Raw genomic sequence first — 13,544 nt, forward strand, 5'->3', positions numbered from 1 at the left:
ATATGATGTTTTTGAAGTGGTTTTATGATCAGATTGAGTAAAAATCATGTTTTGGGGTCAAAAAATGCGAAAACAGCGAGCTGTAGGTGTTCATCAGCACCCACACTTTTGACAGGTCACTCGTATGAGTGGCCACACTTTTGAGGGTCAACCACACGTGTGAGGACTCACTCGCACGAGTGAGACCTCAGTCACACGTGTGAGCACAGGGTCAGATTTGTGGAAACTTGTTTTGGTCATAACTTTCAAACCGTAACTCCGTTTTTGATGAATCAGGTATCGTTGGAATCGTAATGAAAAATTCTTTCCAATGGTAAACTTTTAATAATCTGGATCAAATTTATTTTGGTCAGAAAAAAGGGTTTTAGGGTGTATGCCTTGTTTTACACGCTTTAGAGTGTCGTTATGGGTTGAAATTATGATGTAGACTTATCATATAGTGATCACATGTTTGTAGGTGTTAATTTAGTGTATGTATTGATGGTTAATATTGTGATTTTGGGTTGAAACCCATATAATTAGCTGTTGCTACTGTTCTTCATCACTCGCACGAGTGAGCCTCCACTCGTACGGTTGAGGTAGTCATTCGTGTGGTGAACCGTGTAAGTGAGTGGTGATGGGAACTTATGTTTTAATTGTGATGATACGTATGGTTGAGATGTGACTCGTACGAGTCACTGGTCACTCGTGTAGTGAATCGTGCGGATCAGGTGAGTCATTGTTGGATGTTTGGTCAGAGACCAAACGTACGAGTGAGTTGTCAATCGCACGGTTGAGTGTTCTCAAACGTGCGTGTGATGGGGTTACTCGTACAGTTGATTGAGCATGTATGATTGTTTTGTTTCTATCTCGTTTTTGTGTCTGTCTTGTTGATAGAATATTATCAGGATATAATTACTGACTTTATTTGTATCTTTTCCAGGTGATAAGGAGAAGTGAAGACTCAGAAATATAAGACCTATGAGTTCTTCTCTTGCTAGTATTCAGTGAGTGGGTTAATCTAGCCGTTCAGGTATATAGTGACATGACCTAGACCGTTGACCTATTTGCTATGCTTAGAACCTTTGTTGTTGTGTGATGTGGACTATGACCTCGCACGTTTGTTGGACCGACCTTGCTTCTGATCAGGTCGGGAGAGATCAACCTTGCTTCTGATCAGGTTGGGCTCATTGATGTTGTATGATTAATAAAAATCGGAATCATGCGTCCGTTGCGTGTGGAAGACTTATACTAGTGATACAGAGTTATGAGTTTTCGGTAGACTCTAGAGTGATCAACTGGGGTCGTTGGCCCGGCCAGGCCGCCGAGTCTCTCAATGGGTTGCTTCGGATTACCCGGATGGTTGCTTCTGATTGACCATTGCTTGTAGTTATCACGGTTGCTTTGGATTGACCGTTGCTGAAGATGTGTTTATGCCTTAGTGGTCTTTGGATTTAATTGTTTGTTGGATATTGTATTTGTATTGCTTTTATGTTGTATGTTAATGGTAGATTGCTATGTTTCTGCATGTTCTAGTAGTTGTGTGATTAACTGTATGATTAATTTGTTGCTGCATGTTCTAGTGATTGTACCTATGTGTTTTAGCTGTTAGGTTAGTCCATTCACTTAGATTCGTGCTAACCCCTCCACCTTCCCCCTTGTAGGTTATAGGTCTTTTGCTTTTGTGGACATGGGAGAAGATGGGCGCGTTGGGTTGTGTTCGACAAGTCTAGAACTCTGATGTTTTCTATATAAAATCGGATATTAAAGTAACACCGGTTGTTTGTTAAATATGTATTGATAAATGAATTTGTAGTAATTATGTTTATGTGTGTACATAAGGGAACATTTTGCAAGTATGACTTCCGCTGTGTTAATTAAAAAAAAATACGGTGTTACAAGTTGGTATCAGAGCATAGGTTTGGCCGCATCGACATTGTACTTGAATGTCATGTTCCCAAACCTTGAGAGGATCTTGTCGAACATAACACAAAGGGGACGGGTTAAGTGAATGTAGGAGCTTTTATGTGTTAGTTGATAGGCACTAACCGGTTATCTACTAAGAGTTTGTGTGAGATGTTGTGGTAGTGCAGATATGTCAGGTAATCAAGACGCTGCCCCCAATGCCTCCAGAACCTTTAGAGCTCCTGATGAAGACGGTCATGTATCAGAAGAAGAAGTATCAGAAGAAGTGTTAGAGCTTCAGAGTTAGATGAAAGATGCTCAAGATAGGATCAAAGAGCTTGAACAACAAGTGATATCGCATTCTAACACCACAGCAATAAATCAAAGCTTTCCTCCAAGTGCTTACCCACAGTTTGGAAACATTTCTCAACAACAGTATGTGTCGCCTTAGTACCAGATACCATCTCAGTTCAATCCACTACTTCTGAATCAAGTGATGTACCCACTTTAGAAACCATTCTTCCAACCGCCGATGTTTGAAAAGAAGAAGTGCTCGTATAAGGACTTTTTTAATTGTCAACCTTCAAAGTATACTGGTAAAACCGACCCGACTGAGACTCTAAATTGGCTCAGGGAAGTGGAAAGAGCATTAGATGCTTGTCAGTGTGAGCCAGAGTTGAGAGTGTTATATGCTAGTCGATTGTTCAAGGGACGAGCTATGGAGTGGTGGGACTCCATCACAGGTCATTTATCAAAAGAACAACTAAGTCAAGTGTCATGGAAGTAGTTTCATGCCAAGGTTCGCGAGCAGTATTGTTCAGAATATGATTTGGAGAAATTGAAAACCGAGTTCTTGGGGATGAGAATGACTGATGATATGACGATTGATGATGTTATTTTGGACTTTACCTCTAAGTTAAGGTTTTGTCAACAGTGGGTACCGTATGAGAAAGATAAAATTCAGCATTTTATTAGAATTATTAAGCTGGAGTATCAGTCAATGGTTAGATTTGCTTCTTCTTTATCGCAAGCTTTTGAGATGGCCAAAGCGACAGAGGGTGATGTTAAAGCCACAAGGAGTGCGGGAGTGGGGAGTGGTTCTTATGGGAAGAGGTCGGAAGGTCAATCCAGTTATCAGTCCAGTCCAAAATCAAGAAAGTCAACCGGGTCCAGTACGAGAGAAGTTTCGAGTACAAGTGGGTCGGGTTCCGTACAGAAAGAATGGTGTAACTCGTGAAGATCTTACCATAGTGGACAGTGTTCTCCAAGTACGAAAAGGTGTCTAAGGTGTGGTATAGTGGGACGTGATGTTCAACAATGTTTTTTTGGAAGCAATGTATGTTGGAATTGTCATAAAGAAGGTCATAGGTCAGCACAGTGTCCGGCAGCGGGTAGAGGTGGTTCCGGGGCAGGGTCCGAGGTACAATCGGCGTCTGTTGGTGGATCTACCGCATCAGTAGGACAGAAAAGAAAAGGTGCTCCTACGGCTATAGCGAGAGCTTATCAGATGGTAGCAGATACTGATGTTGTATCAGAAGACTTAAATACTGGTATGTTCAGACTAACCTTGTTATTGCTTTTGATTTCAGGAATGTGTGTTTAGTATGTTATGTAGATGATATAATCTGTTTAGTGATAGGTGCTTTGAGGTAGTGTTAGCTGTAGTGATAGAGATGACTTGAATTTAGGTTTCCCGGATTTTCTTAACTGAAATGGAGACATGATCTATGATAATGTATTACGTCTGGCCAACGTAAGCACATTTTGGAAGATCATGCGGAAGTTTCAGTAAGTTAAGATGAGAAGTAGGATAGTTGATTGCTTAAATTGTTGTTAATATGTGTTGCTTGATGAATAGTTTATGAGATTTTGTTACCGTGACTTTTGACTTTTACCAGATTCCGAGGACGGAATCTCTTTAAGGAGGGTAGATTTGTAACACCCGCATTTTGGGCCTAGTTGAAATGACCATTGTACCCTTGGGTATGGCGTAACTAGTGATTTTAATAATTATATGTTTATAATTATTTGGTTGTTTAGTTGAGACCAGTTTGTGACAAGGGTCACAGAACAGGTTCATTTATTTAATTTGGACTCCGTTAGGGCCGCCTAACGAAGTACGAAAGATAGCAGATAACTGATAAATACCCGTGTGTTGCACAGTGTGAGAATTAAAACCCATTTATATGACTAGTGCAGTTCACTTCTTGCATTTTCTAGAAAATTTACCAAACACCTCGTTCTTCATCTTTCACCTACATCAAAACCCTAACTTGATTCAAGCTTGAAATTGGTTTGTGGAGCTTTAGAAACTGATTTATATTATCTTTGTAATCATCAAACCAGGTTAGTATGCTTGAATCTTGTGTAATTTGGGTTTTTGTGTTCTTGAGAAAAAGTGAGTTTTGATGCTTGAATCTTGATGAATTGTGTTTGTTAGCGTTAATTGTTGTTAGATATATGTTCTGTAGTTGTTATATGATGTTTTTGAAGTGGTTTCATGATTAGATTCAGTAAAAATCATGTTTTGGGGTAAAAAAACGTGAAAACAGCGAGCTGTAGGTGTTCATCAGCACCCACACTTTTATAGGTCACTCGTACGAGTGACCACACTTTTGAGGGTCAACCACACATGTGAGGACTCACTCGCACGAGTGAGACCTCAGTCACACGTGTGAGCACATGGTCAGATTTGTGGAAACTTGTTTTGGTCATAACTTTCAAACTGTAACTCCATTTTTGATGAATCAAGTATCGTTGGAATCGTAATGAAAAATCCTTTCCAATGGTAAACTTTTAATAATCTGGATCAAAATTTATTTTGGTCAGAAAAAGGGGTTTTAGGGTGTATGCCTTGTTTTACACGCTTTAGAGTGTCGTTATGGGTTGAAATTATGATGTACACTTATCATATAGTGATTACATATTTGTAGGTGTTGATTTAGTGTATGTATTGATGTTTGATGTTGTGTTTTTGGATTGAAACCCATATAATTAGCTGTTGCTACTGTTCTTCATCACTCGCACGAGTGAGCCTCCACTCATACGGTTGAGGTAGTCAACCGTGTGGTGAACCGTGCAAGTGAGTGGTGATGGGAACTTATGTTTTGATTTTGATGATACGTATGGTTGAGATGTGACTCGTACGAGTCACTGGTCACTCGTGTAGTGAATCGTACGGATCAGGTGAGTCATTGTTGGATGTTTGGTCAGAGACCAAATGATAGTGCTCCAAATGAACATATATTTAGTATCAATATCCCTCCGATATGTAAAGATTTCAGTTGCAATTGTTCCATTTTCATGTAATATTCATTTATATTAAATAAGTGCGAAGACAAAAGGCGAAAACAACGAATTGAAGATGCAAAGGTCCAAAAAGCTCAAAAGTACAAGATACAATTAAAAAGGTTCAATTTATTGATAAGGAACGTCTAAAAATGACAAGAGTACAAGTTACGAAACGCAAAGTACAAAATATCTCAGCGTACGCAAGGACGTTCCAAAATCCGGAACCGGTACATGAACCAACTCTCAACGCTCGACGCAACGGAAAAAAAAAATTACGAGTCTACTATGTATATAAATATAATATAATATATAAATAATTATAAAAATTATTTATATATTATATATATTTAAATAAAAACCGTCGGCAGCCTTGGATCTTGAACTTGTGGGCTGGTTTTGGAACCTCCGCGACTTGCGGAGCTGGAAGGCCAAAATGGCCGCGACTCGCGGAGCAGTGAATTTCAGTTCTGGCTATAAAAGCTCTCGAGTTCTGCATGTAAAATATATAATAAAAATAATAATAATACTTCGTGTGTAATAATAATAATAATAAACAAATATATATATATATATATTATATATATATAGATTAGTGGTATATTAGATTAGTTTGGGTTATGTAAAAGTTATTTTTACGGGTTTTTAAAGTCGGAGCTCTGTCCGTGTAACACTACGCGATAAATAATCAATGTAAGCTATGTTCTCCTTTTTAAATTAATGTCTCGTACTTAAGTTATTATTATGCTTATTTAAAACGAAGTAATCATGATGTTGGGCTAATTACTAAAATTGGGTAATTGGGCTTTGTACCATAATTGGGGTTTGGACAAAAGAACGACACTTGTGGAAATTAGACTATGGGCTATTAATGGGCTTTATATTTGTTTAACTAAATGATAGTTTGTTAATGTTAATATAAAGATCTACAATTGGGCGTCCCTATAAATTACCATATACACTCAATCGGACACGATGGGCGGGGTATTTATATGTACGAATAATCGTTCATTTAACCGGACACGGGAATGGATTAATAGCCACTAGAATAATTAAAACAGGGGTGAAATTACATTCAAGGGTAATTGGTGTAATTGTTAACAAAGTAGTAAAACCTTGGTTTACACGCAGTCGATAACCTGGTGTATTCATTAAACAAAGTATTAAAACCTTGTTACAATTCGAATCCCCAATTAGTTGGAATATTTAACTTCGGGTATAATAATAATTTGACGAGGACACTTGCACTTTATATTTATGACTGATGGACTGTTATGGACGAAAACCAGACGGACATATTAAATAATCCAGGACAAAGGACAATTAACCCATGGGCATAAAACTAAAATCAACACGTCAACCATCATGGTTACGGAAGTTTAAATAAGCATAATATATTTTATTTCATATTTCCTCGTACTTTTATTTATTGTCATTTTAATTATGGTTATTTATTTTATTGTTATTTAAATATCATCATTTACTATACGCTTCGCTTAAAATATAAATCGACAAACCGGTCATTAAACGGTAAACCCCCTTTTATATATTATTATATATAATTATATATATTTTGTACAAATATAGTTGTTTAAAAATATAGTGTGCAATAAGCCCGCTCCCTGTGGAACGAACCGGACTTACTAAAAACTATACTACTCTACGATTAGGTACACTGTCTATAGTGTTGTAGCAAGGTTTAGGTATATCCATTTTGTAAATAAATAATTAAAACTTGTGTAATTTGTAACGTATTTCGTAGTAAAATATAGTACTATCACGTACCCCTCCGCTACATCATCAAGTTTTTGGCGCCGCTGCCGGGGAACTTGGCGAAACGCTATATTTTTAATATATATTTGTATAAATATATTTTTAGAAAAACAATATAAAAAAAAAAAAAAAAAAAAAACGTCGAATTTCAAACTGTACCAGAGTTGAATTCTGGAACCCCGCGACACGCGGGGTTTGCAGCTTCGGGAACCGCGACTCGCGGAGCCGTCTGACACGAACCTGGTCCAGCAATTAATAAGATTTAGGTTTTAATTATTTATTATTATTATTATTAAACCTAATTAGGTTTTATATATAATATTATTTAGTTTAAGTTTTTAATTAATTTGTAATATTAAGTTTTAATTAGTTTTATTTATATATAAAAATTAATACTATTATAAAAAAATAATATTTTTATAAAAATTGTATTTTTTACAACTTTTTGTATATTTTTATATTTTGTCCCTTTTTATTTGTTTTTAGCGTAATATTTGTATGTTTTTAGCTCATATTTAGTTTTAAACTTAGTTTTTGCCATAGTTATTTTTACTTCTAGATTTTTAGGCTTTGCCGTAAAATCCTTTAAGTGCTTTTTCTTTAGACTAAGATTTAGGTGCTTTAGAATTTTGCGACGCCGTTTTTATATTTTAGTACCTTTTTAAGTTATTACCATTTGGGATATAGTTTTTCTTTTAAGCTTTAATATTTTTAGACGCAACTTTTAATTCTTAGTTTTTAATTCCTTTTTAAGTTACGACGCGCTATTTTCTTATTTTTATTTTTCGACGTTTTTCGACGCGCATTCTTTTTCTTTCTTATTTCTCGACGCTTTAGTTTTTAGGACTTAGAAATTTTCTCTATTTCTTATCTAATATCTCAAACAGAAAGAAAAATTATTTAAGTGGTTAAATTAATGAACGTTGACAATTTTCTGCTTCGTAGTAATAGTTGGATTTGTTAGTGGCTGAGTTGTGAGCTTCCGATTTAAAGGGTTCTGGCTCCCTGCTGCATCTTTTGGCTATTCGAAACGTGGGCAAAAGCAGAAAAGTCTATTAATTGGACAACTTATATAAGTTTTTCTATTTTTATAACTAATAGGATAATTAGTGAACGCACCACATTGTAGCTAAAAATTTGTCCATCGCAATAAAATGGAAAATTTTGAAAACAGGGCCTTGGAAAATCTTTTTGAACTCCAAAATCAATTAAATCAATACCCTCAAACGAGTGTTGATAACAATTCATTCGGTCAATCTTGGATCGCGAACAACGAAACAATAACTGGTTGTGAAATCTGTGGAGATTATCACTCAACATGGGAATGTTACTATTACTTTCCTATGGAAAATTACGCACCCACGGAACCTGAATGGAACGATTACGAAGAATACAATTCAAATTGGGATTATTCCCAAGAATATATCCAAACTCAACAACCAGAAGACGAGGAAAATTATGTGCCTGAAAATTCTTTAGATTATATGAAAATCAAACTCGAAGAACTCAATGCTCAAAATGAACAAATGAGAGAGTTTGTAAACCGGCAAGCTGAAACTCTATCAGACTACACACCTGTTGATCTGAGGAGTATTGTACAAGAAAATCTCATATCATCGAATTTTGATGAATTCGAGAGCTCCGAAATCACCAACTATCCCGATGATACTTTTTATTCAGTCTTACCAATTTCACAACATATCGACACATTAGCCTCTACCGACGAAATCATCGATCCATCAATGGATAAAGAAGAAGTAAGGGTAACAAATTGGTACTCTTGGAAATACGATAACGTTGAAAATTTTAACCCCAAGGCCAAACCGAATTTCACCATTCCACAACCTTCCAACCCAATATTCTCTATAGAAGAGTCATCTACCGAAGATGAACTACGAGCTATAATAGATAATGACACCTCGGATTTCACCCAATTGGGTAATAGAGGTGAAAACTTTGATCCCGAGAATAAACGGAAGGAAATATTAGGAATTGTCCACCCTATAGAAATATGTATGTCGGTATATATCGATCCATTTGACCAAGAACCAGAAAAGAGACATATCCATTTACTAAAAGCTACACTTAAAAAAGAATTAAGTAGTGACGATCGGGTGAGTCTAAACTCTAAACCTATTGATATAATATATACCACCCGAGATGCAAATAACTGGCTCACTATTTTAATTCGTGGAACTTATTCCACCGACTTCACATGTCATCAGCTAAGTGTGGGGAAGTCTAACCCCACTTAATGTTAAATTCGGGGTTCGGGTTAATATATAACTCGTTAATAAAAATACACGATGAGTTAGGGTAAAAGACGCTTTTCCAAATATTAGTAAACAGTTAAGAAAACCAACCGTTTTTGAAAAAAAAAAACATGTGTGATAAAACAACAAAAGGAATGAACGATGAGGCGCGCCATCTATCATTCGACGAGCTTTGTAAGTACAAACTGGGAATTTTTAATCACTTTTCTACACTAATCACCCTCATGAATTTATAATTAGAGTCTGATTTCATGCAAATGAGGGCATTGCATGATCTTAAGTGTGGGGAAGGGTTATAAATTCTCTCGGGTTTATTACTTGGTTTATTTGCCAAATTTTGTAAAAATTTGAAAAATTTTCAACTAAATGAAGTCAAAATCATGTTTATACATATTTATGAACAGTGAAAACTAGGTGTTAATACCGAAATTATCGTTACCTCGAAAAGGACATAAATTGAGAAACAACTTAAAACGCTTGAATTCATTTAAAATGGAATAGAAGAGAATAAAAAGGCAAAGAAAGAAACTAAGTGTGGGGAGAATATACCAAGTTATTCAATTAAAAACTGTCTATCACATGTTTCTGTAAAGTTATTGCAGGTGCTTTTGTTTTGGACTAAATTAACTATTTTACCCGGTAAATTGTAATAAAGATGAAAGAAAGATGGATCTACACGATGAATCAATTCCATCATTAAAAGGAAGTAAAGTCTTCCGAAAAAGACACGCGCTTCTTGATTTAGGTCAGGAAGTTGTCGTCCAGACCAGCTGTAGGTTGACGAAAAATCTAGAAAAGTCATCTCTAAAATCAGCAGGAAATCCACGAACCTCAGCATCAAACAGGGTCGCCAAGTGGTCGGACTTATCCTAACCATGAGAGGATCTGTCTCGTAAAATGGGGAGGGCGCCGTGCAAATTAGCTTGATAAGACTAATGAATCAGACCCCCAGAAAGGATAATCTCCTCAAAGATTAAAAATCAGCTTTTAAGCCTGATATTACTCAATCCTTGAGATTGACTTTAAAGATTGAGAATTACAACTCATGGAATTCGATGATATCTAAACTCGAGCTTGAACGAGAAAATATTTTGATAAAAAATAAAACCGATTTGTTTTCTGAAAACCCATTTTCAATGCGTTCATTGAACGTAAAATCCTAGGAATTCACCTGGAATTCATTAGGTCACCTGAACCAAATCGGGTGTCAACCGTAAGAACGGTGGTTGCATATTGGTCGAAGACAGGACCTTTTGCCAAGACCGAAAAACTATAGGGTGATCTTTACTATTGCTCCTACAAAGGATAGTATTGCATCCGACACGTTAAAGACCATAATCAAAAGCATGTCACGGGACATTGCCTTAACAGTACTTGTTCATCGCTTTCCTTTACAACCGGACGGTAGTTTACCGAAAGGTAATATACGGGACAAGTAAACTGGACGTGTTGCTTTCCTAATACAAGGTTAGCAAGTGGGTGACACAAAACCATAAGTTTTAAGCTAAAATTTTCAAATCTGAAACCCACCAACCCACAAAAATATTTTGCAAACACCAGTGAAGGGTTATTCCGGAAAACCTGTCTAGGGTAAAATCTAGCATGAATTTTCAAAAGATCAAATGTTTTTATAAAGATCCAATTTCCTAACGGATCTAAATTTTCATAGTCATGTGGGACTGTAAACCACAAATGCTACTATCATTGTTTATACCGCCGTATCAAAATCACTGATGTACAAAGTGTGAAGAATAAAGAAGTGATTCTAGTGTGTTTTATTTCAAGACTGTATTGCTTGAGGACAAGCAACGTTCAAGTGTGGGGATATTTGATAGTGCTCCAAATGAACATATATTTAGTATCAATATCCCTCCGATATGTAAAGATTTCAGTTGCAATTGTTCCATTTTCATGTAATATTCATTTATATTAAATAAGTGCGAAGACAAAAGGCGAAAACAACGAATTGAAGATGCAAAGGTCCAAAAAGCTCAAAAGTACAAGATACAATTAAAAAGGTTCAATTTATTGATAAGGAACGTCTAAAAATGACAAGAGTACAAGTTACGAAACGCAAAGTACAAAATATCTCAGCGTACGCAAGGACGTTCGAAAATCCGGAACCGGTACATGAACCAACTCTCAACGCTCGACGCAACGGAAAAAAAATTACGAGTCTACTATGTATATAAATATAATATAATATATAAATAATTATAAAAATTATTTATATATTATATATATTTAAATAAAAACCGTCGGCAGCCTTGGATCTTGAACTTGTGGGCTGGTTTTGGAACCTCCGCGACTTGCGGAGCTGGAAGGCCAAAATGGCCGCGACTCGCGGAGCAGTGAATTTCAGTTCTGGCTATAAAAGCTCTCGAGTTCTGCATGTAAAATATATAATAAAAATAATAATAATACTCCGTGTGTAATAATAATAATAATAAACAAATATATATATATATATATATATATATATATATATATATATATATTATATATATATAGATTAGTGGTATATTAGATTAGTTTGGGTTATGTAAAAGTTATTTTTACGGGTTTTTAAAGTCGGAGCTCTGTCCGTGTAACACTACGCGATAAATAATCAATGTAAGCTATGTTCTCCTTTTTAAATTAATGTCTCGTACTTAAGTTATTATTATGCTTATTTAAAACGAAGTAATCATGATGTTGGGCTAATTACTAAAATTGGGTAATTGGGCTTTGTACCATAATTGGGGTTTGGACAAAAGAACGACACTTGTGGAAATTAGACTATGGGCTATTAATGGGCTTTATATTTGTTTAACTAAATGATAGTTTGTTAATGTTAATATAAAGATCTACAATTGGGCGTCCCTATAAATTACCATATACACTCAATCGGACACGATGGGCGGGGTATTTATATGTACGAATAATCGTTCATTTAACCGGACACGGGAATGGATTAATAGCCACTAGAATAATTAAAACAGGGGTGAAATTACATTCAAGGGTAATTGGTGTAATTGTTAACAAAGTAGTAAAACCTTGGTTTACACGCAGTCGATAACCTGGTGTATTCATTAAACAAAGTATTAAAACCTTGTTACAATTCGAATCCCCAATTAGTTGGAATATTTAACTTCGGGTATAATAATAATTTGACGAGGACACTTGCACTTTATATTTATGACTGATGGACTGTTATGGACGAAAACCAGACGGACATATTAAATAATCCAGGACAAAGGACAATTAACCCATGGGCATAAAACTAAAATCAACACGTCAACCATCATGGTTACGGAAGTTTAAATAAGCATAATATATTTTATTTCATATTTCCTCGTACTTTTATTTATTGTCATTTTAATTATGGTTATTTATTTTATTGTTATTTAAATATCATCATTTACTATACGCTTCGCTTAAAATATAAATCGACAAACCGGTCATTAAACGGTAAACCCCCTTTTATATATTATTATATATAATTATATATATTTTGTACAAATATAGTTGTTTAAAAATATAGTGTGCAATAAGCCCGCTCCCTGTGGAACGAACCGGACTTACTAAAAACTATACTACTCTACGATTAGGTACACTGCCTATAGTGTTGTAGCAAGGTTTAGGTATATCCATTTTGTAAATAAATAATTAAAACTTGTGTAATTTGTAACGTATTTCGTAGTAAAATATAGTACTATCACGTACCCCTCCGCTACATCATCACCAAACGTACGAGTGAGTTGTCAACTGCACGGTTGAGTGTTCTTAAACGTGCGTGTGATGGGGTTACTTGTACGGTTGATTGAGCATGTATGATTGTTTTGTTTCTATCTCGTTTTTGTGTCTGTCTTGTTGATAGAATATTATCAGGATATAATTACTGACTTTATTTGTATCTTTTCCAGGTGATAAGGAGAAGTGAAGACTCAGAAATATAAGACCTCTGAGTTCTTCTCGTGCTGGTATTCGGTGAGTGGGTTAATCTAGCCGTTAAGTCATATAGTGACATGACCTAGACCGTTGGCCTAGTTGCTATGCTTAGATCCTTTGTTGTTGTATGATGTGCACTATGACCTCGCGCGTTTGTTGGACCGACCTTGCTTCTGATCAGGTCGGGAGAGATCAACCTTGCTTCTGATCAGGTTGGGCTCATTGATATTGTATGATTAGTATAAGTCAGAATCACGCGTCCTTTACATGTGGAAGACTTATACTAGTGATACAGAGTTATGAGTTTTCGGTAGACTCTAGAGTGATCAACTGGGGTTGTTGGCCCGGCCAGGCCGCCGAGTCTCTCAATGGGTTGCTTCAGATTACCCGGATGGT

This window comes from Rutidosis leptorrhynchoides, chromosome 9, assembly GCF_046630445.1.
Source record: "Rutidosis leptorrhynchoides isolate AG116_Rl617_1_P2 chromosome 9, CSIRO_AGI_Rlap_v1, whole genome shotgun sequence".
Lineage (NCBI taxonomy): Eukaryota > Viridiplantae > Streptophyta > Magnoliopsida > Asterales > Asteraceae > Rutidosis > Rutidosis leptorrhynchoides.